Source organism: Sus scrofa, chromosome X (genome assembly GCF_000003025.6).
Source record: "Sus scrofa isolate TJ Tabasco breed Duroc chromosome X, Sscrofa11.1, whole genome shotgun sequence".
Taxonomy (NCBI): domain Eukaryota; kingdom Metazoa; phylum Chordata; class Mammalia; order Artiodactyla; family Suidae; genus Sus; species Sus scrofa.
In genome coordinates, this window is record NC_010461.5 from 105,726,031 (window position 1) to 105,741,124 (window position 15,094).

A 15,094-nucleotide genomic window follows, 5' to 3' on the forward strand; every position below is an offset into this window, starting at 1 on the left:
CCCCATCACTAGGCTCTGTCCACACTGTTCTTTCTGTTCTTTAGACCTGCCAACTCATTCCCAGCCTGGAGTCTATACTCCTGCGGTTCCTCCTGTCTGGGACCCTCTTCTCCTCTCTTTGCCTGGCTAAGTCCTTCCCCAACTCAGGTTTCAGCCCAAAGGTCACCTCCTTCTCTGATGGCCTGCTAATGGTGCCCAATCCCTGAGCCACTCACTCTGCCATTAGCATGTTTTTCTTTGTTTTGTTTTTTGTTTTTTGTTTTTTTGTCTTTTTGCTATTTCTTGGGCCGCTCCCGCAGCATATGGAGGTTCCCAGGCTAGGGGTCCAATCAGAGCTGTAGCTGCCGGCCTACGCCAGAACCACAGCCAGGTGGGATCCAAGCCACGTCTGCAACCCACACCACAGCTCATGGCAATGCTGGATCCTCAACCCACTGAGCAAGGGCAGGGACCGAACCCGCAACCTCATGGTTCCTAGTCGGATTTGTTAACCTCTGTGCCACCACGGGAACTCCTAGCATGTTTTATTTTCTTCTTGGCACTTATCTGACATTACTCTATTGTCTGATTCTTCCCCCACAAGAGAACCACAATAGAGAATCAAAATAGGCAAGACTGAAGAATGGCAAGTCAGATCAGTTAAACAGTGGGGAGACGGAAATTTTGAAAGTCAAGGGAAGAATGCGTTGTCGTGTACATGTGTATGAGCAGACTGGGTCTATTTAAATGGGACACAGTCAACATGCCTGTGTTATCTACTACGTAGCAGCCCCTCTGCATACACTATTCCCTGCCTCGTATCTCCATGCGGGGAGGGACCACTGCTCCAGTGCTTAGAAGGGAACAGAATTAAAGACCACATGAGCTCCTCCTCAAAGTAGGAAGAACATTGATTGGGCACCATTAACCAGAAGGTTTAGGGTCAGCTTCACCGAGAGGTTAATGTTGGACTGTCTCTCTTTGTCCCTAGCACTTTCCCAGCTTCTGGACTCCATTCAGAAACCCCATATGGGTAGGGACTCTCAATTGCAAAACATATCCTCTATTTTTCAGCATCAAAGGCTAGATCTATTTTTCATCGGAGATAGTCAGAAGCCCCTTTCTTTTTTTTTTTTTTTTGTCTTTTTGTCTTTTTTGTTGTTGTTGTTGTTGTTGTTGTTGCTATTGTTGCTATTTCTTGGGCCACTTCCGCGGCATATGGAGGTTCCCAGGCTAGGGGTCGAATCGGAGCTGTAGCCCCCGGCCTACGCCAGAGCCACAGCAACGCGGGATCCGAGCCGCGTCTGCAACCTACACCACAGCTCACGGCAACGCCGGATCGTTAACCCACTGAGCAAGGGCAGGGACCGAACCCGCAACCTCATGGTTCCTAGTCGGATTCGAAGAAGCCCCTTTCTATCTCACACCTAAAGCACATCCTCTGGTCCATCTTTAACAAAGAATCTGTTTAGATATGGGCAGGAGATGATACGATGTGTGAAGTTAGGTCACGGAGGTTTTTATCTTGGCTCTGCCACCTCCTGAGTAACCTTGGATAAGTTATTTTAACATTTTTGTCCATTCATCTTCTCTTCTATAAAATGGGACTATTAATAACATCTACCTCATAAGGTTGATATAAGGATTAAATATGATAGAAAACATCTACCAGACCATCATTGAATAAACTTTATCATCACTAACAAGAGGTATTAAAATGTAGGACATTGATCTCCATCAAATTCCTTGTGTTTATTGGCAATTGGGTAGAGCCAAGTAGACATGTAGACAGATTAGCCTCACAAATCTCCAACACATACCAGAAAACTTAGGGGATAAACACGAAGAGTAGCCTTTGGGGACTAAAGTAACATATTAAGACACTGAAGGTCTGGGTGGGCCTGACCAGCACTGGTGTCTGCAGCCTTCCATGCGGCTTCATCAGGTATCGTCGGGTTTGTGTCTAGGGCCACGATCTGCACCTCAAGAGCTTTATTTTCAGTGTCTAGGGCTTTGCAAGGATTTAGCCCTGGGAAAAAGCAAAGTGAGTTCCAGAATCAGGAGCAGCACTCCAGGGCCCTTAGACAACATGGGTGGCAGAATTCCATGAGCTTCAAAACTCCCCAGGATAGAGGACCATAGACTCAGGGATGGCACACCTCCAAACGAACTAGTGTGGGCATTAATTGATCTCTAGCATGTGAGAGGAGTTAACAGGCTCAGCCTTTTGTTTGAGGGATTCTTTCTCTGCTATATTTCTCAGCTAGGACTGCAGTCCAAGGCTTTATAACCCAGCTAGATTCTTTGAGTTAAAGTGGAATACTGTGAAATTCAGGGCTTTTAAATATTTAGTGTTGGGCATTGTTAGAATTGGGGGCAGCTGATATAGTACTAGCTGCCTTGATCTTGTTTGAAATAGCGTGTAGGACCAAGTAGGAAGGCTTAAAGGGACAAACCTTGGGACTATTTGGAAGGTCCACAGCATGCACACACACACACCACACCCACCACTACCACCCCACCCCCGCCCCCCATCTCTTTCCCCCTCTACTCAACTCATTCCTATTCAAGAGGATGTAGGCTTTTCAGTAATTAACTGCAAGTAAGGGGCCTAGCATCATAGGAAGCAAAGGATAGCCCTTCCTCTGACACTGTCTCTTCCCCATTCTCCTACTTTCCCATCTTTCTTCCAAGCCTCTGCTGCCTTCTTATTCTACAGACTATTCCCCAATTCTGTGACTATTTCCCAAGTATCTTGCCTCATTTCCTTTGCTCTTTTCCAGCTCATGCTTAGAAGACCCATCCACTGCCAAAACATCACTTCTCTCCCCCAAGTCCATGACTCACTCAGGGGGCTGAACCTGCAAGTCCACCTCAGATGCACACTTCACATCTCCTAGATGCAGTGCTAGGCTGGTGAGGGCAAGGGACCTCTCATTTCTAGCTTTTGCCAAATGCCATACTGTCAGTACCCCACCACCACAACCAATGTCAATCTATCATCCTTGTGAAGTCACTGAACATGGAGAAGAGCTGTACACAAGACAAAGGGGACATTTACTTGGACATCCTGCTTTTGCCTCAAAGGCAGCATCTCCAAAGATCAGCATCTCTCCACAAAACTCTTCCAAGTCACCTTCTCTCTGTAACTAGTACCCATTAGAAGGAACTAGCATTTCCCAGGTTTCTGATATCCCCGCAAAAGCTTCTGTTAGGATAATACACGTGGCCTCTCTGCAACCCCTCGTTCCCTGTTCAAGGCATGACTTTGCTTATTGGCGAGACCGACAGAGAGTTCTACTCCATTCCTTCTGTGCAAACTCCAGCCCATGAATGAAAGCCAGCCCGCCACTAAAATTTTATGGGAACACAGCCACACTTATCCCTTTACCTACTACCTATGGCTTTCACACCTCAACAGCAGAGGCAAGTGGTTGTGACAGACCAACCACACAGCCTGCAGAGTATTAGTAGGCGCTTGCCAGATCAACCCTCCTGTATCACCACTTGTATCATGCTGCTTAAGAACTTGTAATGGCCACCTACTGCCTGCTAAATAAAGCCTATTTCTGTGCAAACAAGGGAAGGGAGGGGGGAAGATTTTGTTGCACTTTCTTAGAACTTTCAACTCTCTTTGAGAACAAGAATGCACTTGATAATGGACAGAGGGTTTTTTTTTTTTTAGGGCTACTCCTGCAGCATATGGAGGTTCCCAGGCCATGGGTTCAATCGGAGCTACAGCTACCAGCCTACGCCACATCCACACAGGATTCCTAACCCACTGAGCAAGGCCAGGGATCGAACCTGCAACCTCATGGTTCCTGGTCGGACTTGTTTCCACTGCACCATGATAGGAACTCCTGGACAGAGGGTTTCAGTGTTGACTTGTTCTGGGTGGGGGCTCAATTTGGGGCAATGTATGTATTAACTCCTCTCTGGAGAGTGTGTTCTAACATAGCTGTGCATAAAAAAAGAGGCAGCTTTCTGTCCCACTTTGGTAAATTTAATAGAAGTAACTCCCTGTGTGGACGAATTACAGAAGCTTTAGGGGAGGGGGTACGTGAAAGAGATGTTAACAGAAGTTTTAACGGCCTCAACGCCCACGTCACTGGGCCCAGGTGTCAAGGATTAGAAAGGCAGATTCAGAGATGCAGTGGTACAACTGGGACTCTCCACTGAGGTCCTTCATTAAAAGAAAAACCCAACACTCCTGGGTGACAACAGGTTGGAGTGTTAACCCTCTTGGTTATACACAGCAACCAACTGGGGAGTAATAGTGGCTTTGCCCTATTGCCAAAGGAGAGTGCAAGGCTTTCTCTCCATCTTGTCTAAGTCTACAATATAGAAGTTCTTGTTAAGGCTGAGGGTCAAAATGGCCTCTAGGAGCCCAACCCATCCACCATGTTGGAAGGTACAACTTTTGGTGGAAGAAAAAAAAGGGTTATATATGTCAATAGACTAAGAAAAATGCTCTTTCCACTGCTTCTCTCTTGGAATTAAGTCTTCCTCTTCAGGTATCTAACAGGAAGGACTCTTATCACTTGTAAGGCCCAACGGGATCATGGTTGAGTTCATGGTAAGGAAACCTAGCAAGGACAAATAAAGCCAGATCTGCTATAGACTTTAGGAGGGAGGACCCTACTTTCTTTGATTTTGTTTTTCTGTGCTGCATTTCACAAGAGTTGGGATGACACTGAGGGCCAAAACCAAGGTTTGGCCCCAAAGGGAAAACAATTCAAGGCCACTTGGTCTGCTTCTGGTCTAGGTCATAGATACAAAGGACAGAAGTAGTCCTTTCAAATCCAAGGTCTGGCTTAACAAGCCAGGAGAGGAGCATACAAAAGGACTATAAGCGCCTACCCAGGAGTCCTACAGCCCGAACAGAAGAAGTATTGCTTTATGGTTAAGATCACATTCTCTGGAGCCAGCCTCCCTGTGTTCATTTTCTAGCCCTGCTTCCTACCAACCATGTGATCTTGGACAAGTTTCTTAGCATCCTTACATCTCTGTTTCCTCAACTAAGGTGGGAGGACTAACAGTTTCATTTTCATAAGGTTATTTTGGGGATTAATAAATTCTTGTAAACACCGTAGAACCATGCACTTGATAAATGTTACCCATTATTAGAAAAACAATGCACCTTTCTTGCTAGAGGTAGTCCTTGGCAGAGGTAGCAGGAAGAGCTACTGCCAGAGTCTGGGAGGTTCTAGGCCTAGTTACATAGGGACTTGAAATTCACTGTGCTCGCCAAGTCCATCTCCTTACAGCTCCTTCTCACCGTCTCAATTCTCCTCTTGCTGTGTTAGCCTTCCATGCCAAAAAACACCTTCTGCCTCTTTCATCTCTACCTATCCAGCCCTAGCACAATTCCGCTTCCTCAAATACCAGCATAGTTACAATCACTGCTAAGCCATTTGACACTTAATTGTTTTTTAATCCTTTCATGATGCGACATTAAGCACTCCTAGGATTAAGACATCCAATGTCACTGTTAAGACATCTAGTTCATAGTAGGTACTCAGTAGATGTGTGGGCGCTCTGTGTGTTCAGTAATGTATGGGGAAAGATTAGGAAAGAATACAAACATGCCTCAGCAAGAGGTCATTACCCATCAGTAGTAAAAACACACTTGGCATTACAATTTGGGGATTTGTAGACCGCGGGCTCCAGCACCAGACAACCTAGATTCAAATCCTAGCTCCACTGCTTGCTAGCTGTGGGATCTTAGACAAGCCACTTAATCTCTCTGGGCCTTGATTTCTTCATCTGTTTAACAGCTATAATAAGAACAATCAACCTCATAGGATTATTGGGTGGATTTAGTGGATTTTTATACATTTAGCAGAATGCCTTACAGCTCTGGGTTACATCGTGTCAGTGGTTGATGCTACCATAATTTCCTTTATCGGATTAAGTGAGCAGGTCCTCCTAGAAATGAAACACAGAGCACATATATTCTAAGGGAAGGAATCAAAAACAAAAAGGTCAAAGCCTGGGGACAGGCAGGGAAAGGGCTAGCCCCAGGAGGAGCTGTAGGGAGGGTTCATGGGGGCCTATAAGAAGCCATACTGTGAAATAGGACTCCTATGTTTGGAGCACTCAACACAAACTTCTCCAGCTTCACACGTTTGTCTTCAGCTGGTTTTCACAGTCACTGGAGTACTCGAGCCTGGCCCAAGTTGTGCTCTAAGAGAAGAGCTAACGTTGCATTTTTGAAAGACTCCCATTTGGTTTATTAAGTAATTAACTTCCTGATGCACAGAGGACAAAGCACTGAGGGGACCTCTGAAGCCAATTAAAGCCCAAATAGCTGGATTGCTGCAAAGAATGGGTTCTGAGGGAAAACCCTACCCTTTCTGAGGCTACCTCCCACCAGTCTACTAATTAGACTGGGGAGAGAAAGAGCGGATGGTGAGATAGCAAGGAAATGCAAACCTGAAAGAAGGGTGGGAGGTCTGGGAGCCAAGAGGAAATTAGTCAAAGCTCAGGCTGTTCCTCAGTGTTGGGCAAGCACAAAGCACGGCATCTGGCCCTCTGCTGGACTGGGACCACTGACCCTCTACAGAGGCCCAGAGCCAACTTGTAATGTGCTATAATGTGGGTTATCCACAGCCACTTTGGAAGCTCAGGCTGCCCTCCAAGTTTGAGGATATTCCCAATAGGCCCAGGTCATTGGTACTCAGAGTCTCTCTAATGTTAAGATGAATCAGGAGTTCCCATTGTGGCTCAGTGCTAACAAATCCAACTAGTTAGTATCCATGAGGATTCAGGTTTGATCCCTGGCCCTGCTCAGCTGATTAAGGATCTGGCTTTGCTGTGAGCTGTGGTGTAGGTCATAGAAACGGCTCAGATATGGTATTGCCATAGCTGTGGTGCAGGCCAGCAGCTGCGGCTCCAATTCAACCCCTAGCCTGAGAACTTCCATATGCCATGGATTCAGGCCTAAAAAGCAAAAACAAAAGCAAAAAAAAAAATGAGTCTAGTATAGCACAGAAGATCAAGCCCCCAAAATAAGCACGTTGGGCTGGTAATAAGTCAGAATTTCTTCCTTTCCATATTAGTTGAAATTGTATTTTAGATACACCCTGTTATTCACCATCAAGCTGAAAAGTTGTGGAACCATCCCCAACTCATTTCTCTATTCCCTGCTAGTACCCAACACAGTACCTACACAAAGAGAGTGCTCAGTAGGTGTAAACATATTTCAATTCAATAAATATCTCAAAAATGGCTAAGGATAGAAAGGAATAGAACTAGGAAAATAGTTTCTGGTGTTCTGCAGCAATAGTCCCTCTGTTTGTGGATTTTCTGCTCAATTACCCTGACTAAAGAGTATGGGCACACCAAGAGCTATTTAGCAAGATGCATGACAAATTATATAAGAAATACAATGCATTGGGATCTAGATTTCCTTATGTTGCCCCATAGTCAACAATAACCTAACTTTCTAAAGTGTTCTCTTAAAAAAGAAAAAGACACATACAGTTAAAAATTAACTTTGTTTTTTAAAATCATTAGAGCCACCTTTTAAGTCCTATGTAACTTGAAGCAGTGTTGTATCATAGAAAGAGCACAGACTTTGAGGTGTATGACCTTAAGTTACTTAACCTCTGAACTTCTGTTTCTCATCTGTAAAATGGCAAATTATTAATAAACCCTACCACATAGATCTACCTTCATTTTGAGGTTTAATGAAGTTAACACTTCTAATACACTTGGAAAAAATGCTTGCCAATAGTAAACTCTTAATTTTAGGAACTATTTGTATGAGGATTAAGTGAAATTAAATGAGCTGAAGCATGGAGAACAAGGGTCACACCTTGTATCTAATTAGGACTCAAACATGTTTGGGAACATCTGGTACAATTTGTAAAGAACTCATAAAAAAAGTTATTTCTGCCTAAGGTGAGGATGCTTGTGGAGAAGAGTACAGAGAGGAATAAGACACATTGACCTTGATCAGGAGATGGAACAGGAGAGGTAAAATAGCTTCACCAGCAGAAATCCCAAGTACAATATGACAGCTCCCACTTGGATCAGCTTCCTAGCACAATTCCAAGTGTCTTATGTCTGAGTAGGGAGAATTGAAACAAGTAAGGACATTATAAGAGTAGTACTAAAAGCTGTCAGGGAAGGAAGAGTGTTAAGCTAAGTGTCTTTGGAGATGAGTGAAGATTGTAATACTATAGACAAAAGGAACCTTAAATAAGCACCATACACAAGTTGAGAAAGTTATTTCCCACAGAGCTATGAGTTAACAATTTTTTTGGCCATGCCTACAGCCTGTGGAAGTTCCTGGGCCAGGGAACGTTCTCAACACAGCAGCACCCGAGTCCCTACAGAGACAACACTGGATCCTTAATCCACTGTACCACAAGAGAACTCCGGTTAACAATTCTGATACCACTATACATGTATACTAGGACTGAACAATTAAGTAAATGGATGGCAGATGGTGGGAGCCACATTTCTGGCTGTTGGAAACCAAGGGGAAAGGCTAGAATGATCCATGAGGCAATAAAGTTGAAGATATCCATTTGAATTCATGTTTAGCTTAACATAGATTATGCCCATATATAGAAATATTTATAGATGTCAAATTTATACATATTTATATTAAATAATGTATACACACACATATATAAAATCTTCTGTCAACTAAGAGGGCCTGGAAGCAATGGCACCTCAATGGCAACAAGCATACCTGGTGCCCAGGTCTTGGTTTCTAATACCATTTTCCGAGAAAAGGAAGCAGGGGTCCTTGGAAAAATGACCGACTCTAGGAATGGGACAAGAAATTAAGGAATTCCCAGAAATTAAGGAATTGCTTTAAAAAAATCCCACACAAACACACACACGCACAGGTGAAGGTATATCAAAGAGACAAAAGGATGAAATCAAATGAAAGTGCTTCCAATAGCCCAAGTGGGAACCATTTTAGCAAGAAATTAATAAATAGAAAAGTCTATGTTCATTAACCATGGCAGTTATATTCTACGAAATCTTTGCCAACACTGAACTGATAAATGCTGAACCATTACTCCTGGGGGAAATATAGGATTAGGTTCCTTCAAGTCTCCAATCTTTAACCGATTGATCTTTAACTGATCAATATATAACCTTATTTTATCTGTGTTTGAAGACAACTTATTTTATATTGTTGCATCATTAACACTGAACTCATGGCCTATAATTCATGCCTAAACAAAGCTTATCTAACGTATGTATGTTGTCCATCCCAAACTTCTTGTATTTAGGAACACACTAGACAGTACTGCAGCACTAAGCTTGGAAGACATTTTAAACAGTGAAATCAAAAACACACACGCACAAAAAAAAAAAAAAAAAAAAATGCAGAAAATGTGACGCTAAATAGACCATGAAAAGGATGCTTGTTTACCATACAAGTGGTCAAACAAGAAGGCAGGGCATCACCTTGTCCAGCGTCAGCTGGAAATGTGCACTTCAGGCTACACAAGTTCTTTGTTGCTCTGCACATTTCTGCAAATGGGCATGAAAGTGCCCCAAGAATTCATGTGGAAATTACAAATAAGTTTTAGCAAATAGGCAAATACAAAACTACAGAATCCATGAATAATGAGGATTACCTCTACTAGGCTATAACACAAAGTTTAAAATAAATATCATGACTCCACACTGATAAATGATTAAATAAACAAATGGGGGGTTCCCATCATGGTGCAGTGGTTAACGAATCCAACTAGGAACCATGATCCCTGGCCTTGCTCAGTGAGTTAGGGATCTGGCGTTGCCGTGAGCTGTGGTGTAGGTCGCAGACGCAGCTCGGATCCTGTGTTGCTATAGCCTAGGAACCTCTATGCCACGGGTGCGGCTCTCAAAAGAAAAAATAAAAAGAGGAATTTTTCGACATATAGGACAGACTCATGTTCGCCAGGGAGGAGGGGGAGGGAGTGGGATGGATTGGGAGTCTAGGGTTAATAGATGAAAACTTTTGCATTTGGAGTAGACAGGCAATGAGATCCTGCTGTATAGCACAGGGAATTATACATCTAATCACTTGTAATGGAACATGATGGAGGATAATGTGAGAAAAAGAAGGTGTGTATATTTATGTATGACTGAATCACTTTGCTGTACAACAAAAATTCACAGAACATTGTAAATCGATTTAAAAAAAAAACACAACACAGGAGTTCCCGTCGTGGCGCAGTGGTTAACGAATCCGACTAGGAACCATGAGGTTGCAGGTTCGGTCCCTGCCCTTGCTCAGTGGGTTAACGATCCAGCATTGCCGTGAGCTGTGGTGTAGGTTGCAGACACGGCTCGGATCCCGCGTAGCTGTGGCTCTGGCGTAGGCCGGTGGCTACAGCTCCGATTCGACCCCTAGCCTGGGAACCTCCATATGCCACGGGAGCAGCCCAAGAAATAGCAACAACAACAACAAGACAAAAAAAAAAAAAAATACAACACAAAAAGAGGAACTTTATAGGAGAGAAACATGGCAAAACACCACCTCAGCTGGGTGATCAAGTTCAACACTAACTGTGATAAGTCATGTTGACTGTAGGTACCTGTGATATAATGTGACGAGAATGGCACTTTACCTCTGTTGTCTTCCTTGCAAAAAACTACACAGCCAAGTCTAAACATGAGGCATTAGACAAATCTTGAGAGGCATTCTACAAAAAGCCCCACCAGGAGTACTCCTCCAAACTGTCATGGTCATCAAAAACAAGCCTTAGGAGTTCCTATCGTGGCGCAGTGGTTAACGAATCCGACTAGGAACCATGAAGTTGCGGGTTCGATTCCTGCCCTTGCTCAGTGGGTTAAGGATCCGGCGTTGCCGTGAGCTGTGATGTAGGTTGCAGACGTGGCTCGGATCCCACGTTGCTGTGGCTCTGGTGTAGGCTGGCGGCTACAGCTCCAATTAGACCCCTAGCCTGGGAACCTCCATATGCCGCGGAAGTGGCCCTAGAAAAGGCAAAAAGACAAAAAAAAAAAAAAAAATTGCCACAGTCAAGAAGAATCCAAGAAAAATCCAGGGAGATGTGACTATTTAATGTAACTTGGTAGCCTGGATGGAATCCTTGAACAGAAAATTAACATTAGGAAAAACAGGAAATCTGAAAAATGTGCACTTTAGTTAATAACAATGCCTTAATATTGACTCATTAGTTGTGCAAGATATAAATACTACAACAGTCTAAGGTGTTAACAATAGGAGAAACTCCCTGTACTGTCATCTCAACTTTTGTATAAATTTAAAAACTATTTAGGAGTTCCCTGGTGGCTCAGCAGGTTAAGGAGCTGGCATTGTCACTGCTATGGCTAGAGTTCAATCCCTGGCCCAGGAACTTATGCATTCCACAAGTGTGGCCAAAAAAATTTTTTTACGTTTTTAAAAATTTAAATTAAAAATAAGAGCTCTGGGAGTTCCCATCGTGGCGCAGTGGTTAATGAATCCGACTAGGAACCATGAGGTTGCGGGTTCGGTCCCTGCCCTTGCTCAGTGGGTTAACGATCCGGCGTTGCCGTGAGCTGTGGGTGTAGGTTGCAGACGCGGCTCGGATCCTGCGTTGCTGTGGCTCTGGCGTAGGCCGGTGGCTGCAGCTCCGATTCGACCCCTAGCCTGGGAACCTCCATATGCCACGGGAGCGGCCCAAGAAATAGCAACAACAACAACAACAACAACAACAAAAGACAAAAAGACAAAGAGCTCTGATACCTGTCATGGCTGAGCGGAAACGAATCTGACTAGAATCCATGAGGTTATGGGTATGATCCCTGACCTCCCTCAGTAGGTGAAGGATCTGGCATTGCTGTGAGCTATGGTGTAGGTAGCAGACTCGGCTCGGATCTAATGTGGCTATGGTGTAGGCCAACAGTTGTAGCTCCAATTGGACCCCCCGCCTGGGAACGTCCACGTGCTATGGGTATGGCCATTAAAAAAAAAAAAAAAAAAAAAAAAAAAAAGCAAAAAAATTTTTAAAAAACAACTCTGAAATAGATTCCAAAAAAAAATTGTAGGGTTATCAGCAGTCCTGAAGACCCCTTCCAAAAAAAAAAAAAAAAAAAAAAAAAAAAGATTAAATGAGAGAGGCACATTCTCCCCTACTTTGGGACAAACTCTTCAGGTGCTCTGGCCCCATGAAAACTCTGATTTGTTGTCACTTCCCAGAACAACAGGGTCAGGAGAAGACCTAAGAGTTCAGCAGAGCAATGGCAGCAAGAGTGAGCAGAGCCTTAATGAGAGGGAGTAAGCACAGCACTTAGTTCACATCCAGCAAAGCAGTACCAATGCACGCCAAGAGCAGACTTGATCATTGTCCCATGTGAGATGCCCACTTGGGACTTCCCGAAGGATTTAAGGGACACAGGGATTGGAGCCCTGCCAGAAGCAGGTAAAACAAGAACCAGTGGTACTGATATTATATACTGTTATTATTAAGACAGGTAAGAGCTAAGGAATATTCAAAGTAACACAGGCAGTGTCTAGCCCAGAAGTCCTGCCAAGTTCATTTCCTTACCAATGTGCTAGAGATGGCCTACCCCAATTCACGAGAGTCCATTGATAAATTTTCAGGTATTTTGTGAGCCAGGTGTTAAACACAGCCACCGTTCAAAATTAGGTGATGCAGGAGTTCCCGTCGTGGCTCAGCAGAAACGAATCTGACTAGTATCCATGAGGACGCAGGCTCGATCCCTGGCTTTGCTCAGTGGGTTAAGGAGCCAGCCTTGCTATGAGCTATGGTGTAGGTCACAGGTGCAGCTCAGATCTGGCATTGCTGTGGCTGTGGCGTAGGCCAGAGGCTACAGATCCGACTCGACCCCTAGCCTGGGAACCTCCGTACGCTGCGAATGTGGCCCTAAAAATACAGAAAGACAAAAACCTAAAGGTAATACTCCAAACACATTTCCCAGTTCTTGTACTGCATCTTATTATCTCTGCCCTCGAGGATATTTGTGACTCTAATATCTGTTTGGTGGAAAGATGCTCTAACAGCATATGCCCCTGCCCATCTCTTCCCACTCCTTGCTCAGTCACATCACAATTGCACCTTGACAGTTCAGCTCAGTGACTCTCCAATGGTAGTTGGGAGTATTTACCACATGGGAATTTGAAAAAATGCCAGAAATCAAGACTTCATTTGTCATACTGCTGATGGTCTAGACTTTTAAAAAGTGATAAAGTGCTAGTAACACACATTAAATTTAAAAGCATTCTGTGTCGGATCTGTAGCCATTACATCGTACCTAACACAAAGGGAAGGACGTTTTCTTGCCGTATTTGAAAACTATTATCCAATTCAACAAAAGGGTTGCTAACATCACTGGTGAGTAAATGATATTCTGCCCTGTATTTCTGGTTTCATTTTCACTTTACTCGTTAACACAATGGAAAACATCAAACAACACTTATGGCTGGGACTACACTCATTCCACCACAACCATAAGTTGGAGATGGATACAGTTCTCACAGAAGGCTTTCTTTATTTTTGAAGAATAAACTGGCTACGTGAAACTTAAATTGTTTATATATATATATACACACACACATGTATATGTACACACACATATATAAATACACACGTAATTTTAAATTGTGGGCTACCCATCCTTTATGGATCAGTGAAATGTAGGAACCCACCCACATTTTTCCCCAGAAAGTGTGCTCCTAAACCCTTGCCAGCACACCACAGTCTCTTGCTCTGAGGAAGATACATTATACATATCAATAGCCACTAGAGTCCTAGTCCATGACTTAAGTTTTTCTAAGTGACTAGAAGCCTGTTGGGCAAGAGCTCCAACCTAGGTAACAAAGATAACAAAGGAGGGACAGCGGGAGGCATCTGGGCAGAGGCTGAAGAATGAACAGGAAATACCCATGAAAAGGAATTAGGACCCAAGCTCACACATGTTAAGCAGTTCTGGCCAAGCTCTGCTCCAACCATCTCTCTGCTGCTTCCCCCACCTGGACCAGCTGCAAGCAAACACAGCTCTGTTTCATTCATCCTTGTCTTCCAAGCTAGAGTAAACACAGTGAATTCGCAGAAGCTTCTACTGGCAGAAATTGCTAGGTTAAAGTAGGGGGAAGACTTTTTCAGATGGCTGTTGTGAGGGCATGGCAAAAAGGTGAAATCCAAGAGTGAATGATGTTGTACTTGTTTATATGTTGATAACACTGCTCCCTGTCAGCTTTACCATAGCTAATAGAGAGACAACTCTATTATAAAAGGTGGCTCAGGGGAATGACCACCAGCACAGCTGAAGCTTAACTTTGAGACACTCTTATCAATTCACAGAGACTGTTACAAAACAGTCTTTCCTGCTGCTTCTGCCCTAATTACTACGAAGGTTTAACAGCCAGCACCCGTCCTTGACATAACATGCAAGAAATACCTCCCTTTTTCGCCTTGTTTTTGAGTATGAGAAGGGGCTTTATAGTTAAATTTTGGTATTTTAGTTATTCCAAGTGTGTCGTATGGATAATGGAGAGAAAAAAGGCCAAGATCATACAGTCATAAAATGTCAAAGTTCAAGGCAATAGGATACTGGAGCCGGCACCACCATTCCACAAAAGCCAATTACACACATCTCCTCCCAAGACCACATTCAGTAACAAGTTGGTAGTTCCAAGTCCACCTTGATAGGAATATTTACACCACATTTACACCACAGAAATTGGCAAATGTTACAATCAGGGCTTATCCCCTAGAGATCCAGTTTGCTAGCACTTCATGAGTTCAAAGGGACCTTAGTTGTCATCAAATGTAATCCTGTGGAGAATACTCAAGAGGATTGGGACACTGAGAATAAGGAAAAAGTAATCAAAGGAGTAAATTTATGAAAGAAATGGATGTTGAAGAAATCCTGCCATCTTACCACCCCCTAGGTCTCGGCTCTTATTCCCTTTTCTCAGCCCTGCACTAAATGGGGCGTGTGAGTATAACCAAGGAGGGGCTCCTGGGCACAAAAGCCTTTCTATGTCCCCCATTTCCTGTTTTTAGGGAATAGGCTTCAGCCTCCATGACCTTCCCACAATTCCAAAGGGCAGATTCTAATAGTTGCTAATCAGGGAAGGGAGGGGATGCCGAGACTGGAGAGGAGCCGTCAGGAAGCCAACAGTGCAGCC

General features: G+C 43.8%; 1 long non-coding RNA gene across 3 annotated transcripts in view; it reads right to left on the reverse strand.

The window, feature by feature from the left end:
• The window catches only part of LOC110257857, a 73,120-nt gene that overhangs the window by 38,458 nt on the left and 19,568 nt on the right, over nucleotides 1-15,094 (reverse strand). Inside the window, exon 3 of one of the 3 annotated variants that reach the window (XR_002340877.1) lies at nucleotides 1,354-2,008. The exons of the other annotated variants lie outside the window; for them this stretch is intronic. This is a non-coding gene — a long non-coding RNA (uncharacterized LOC110257857). Of the gene's footprint in view, nucleotides 1-1,353; nucleotides 2,009-15,094 lie in introns of those variants that run through there. 3 annotated transcript variants of the gene reach the window in all.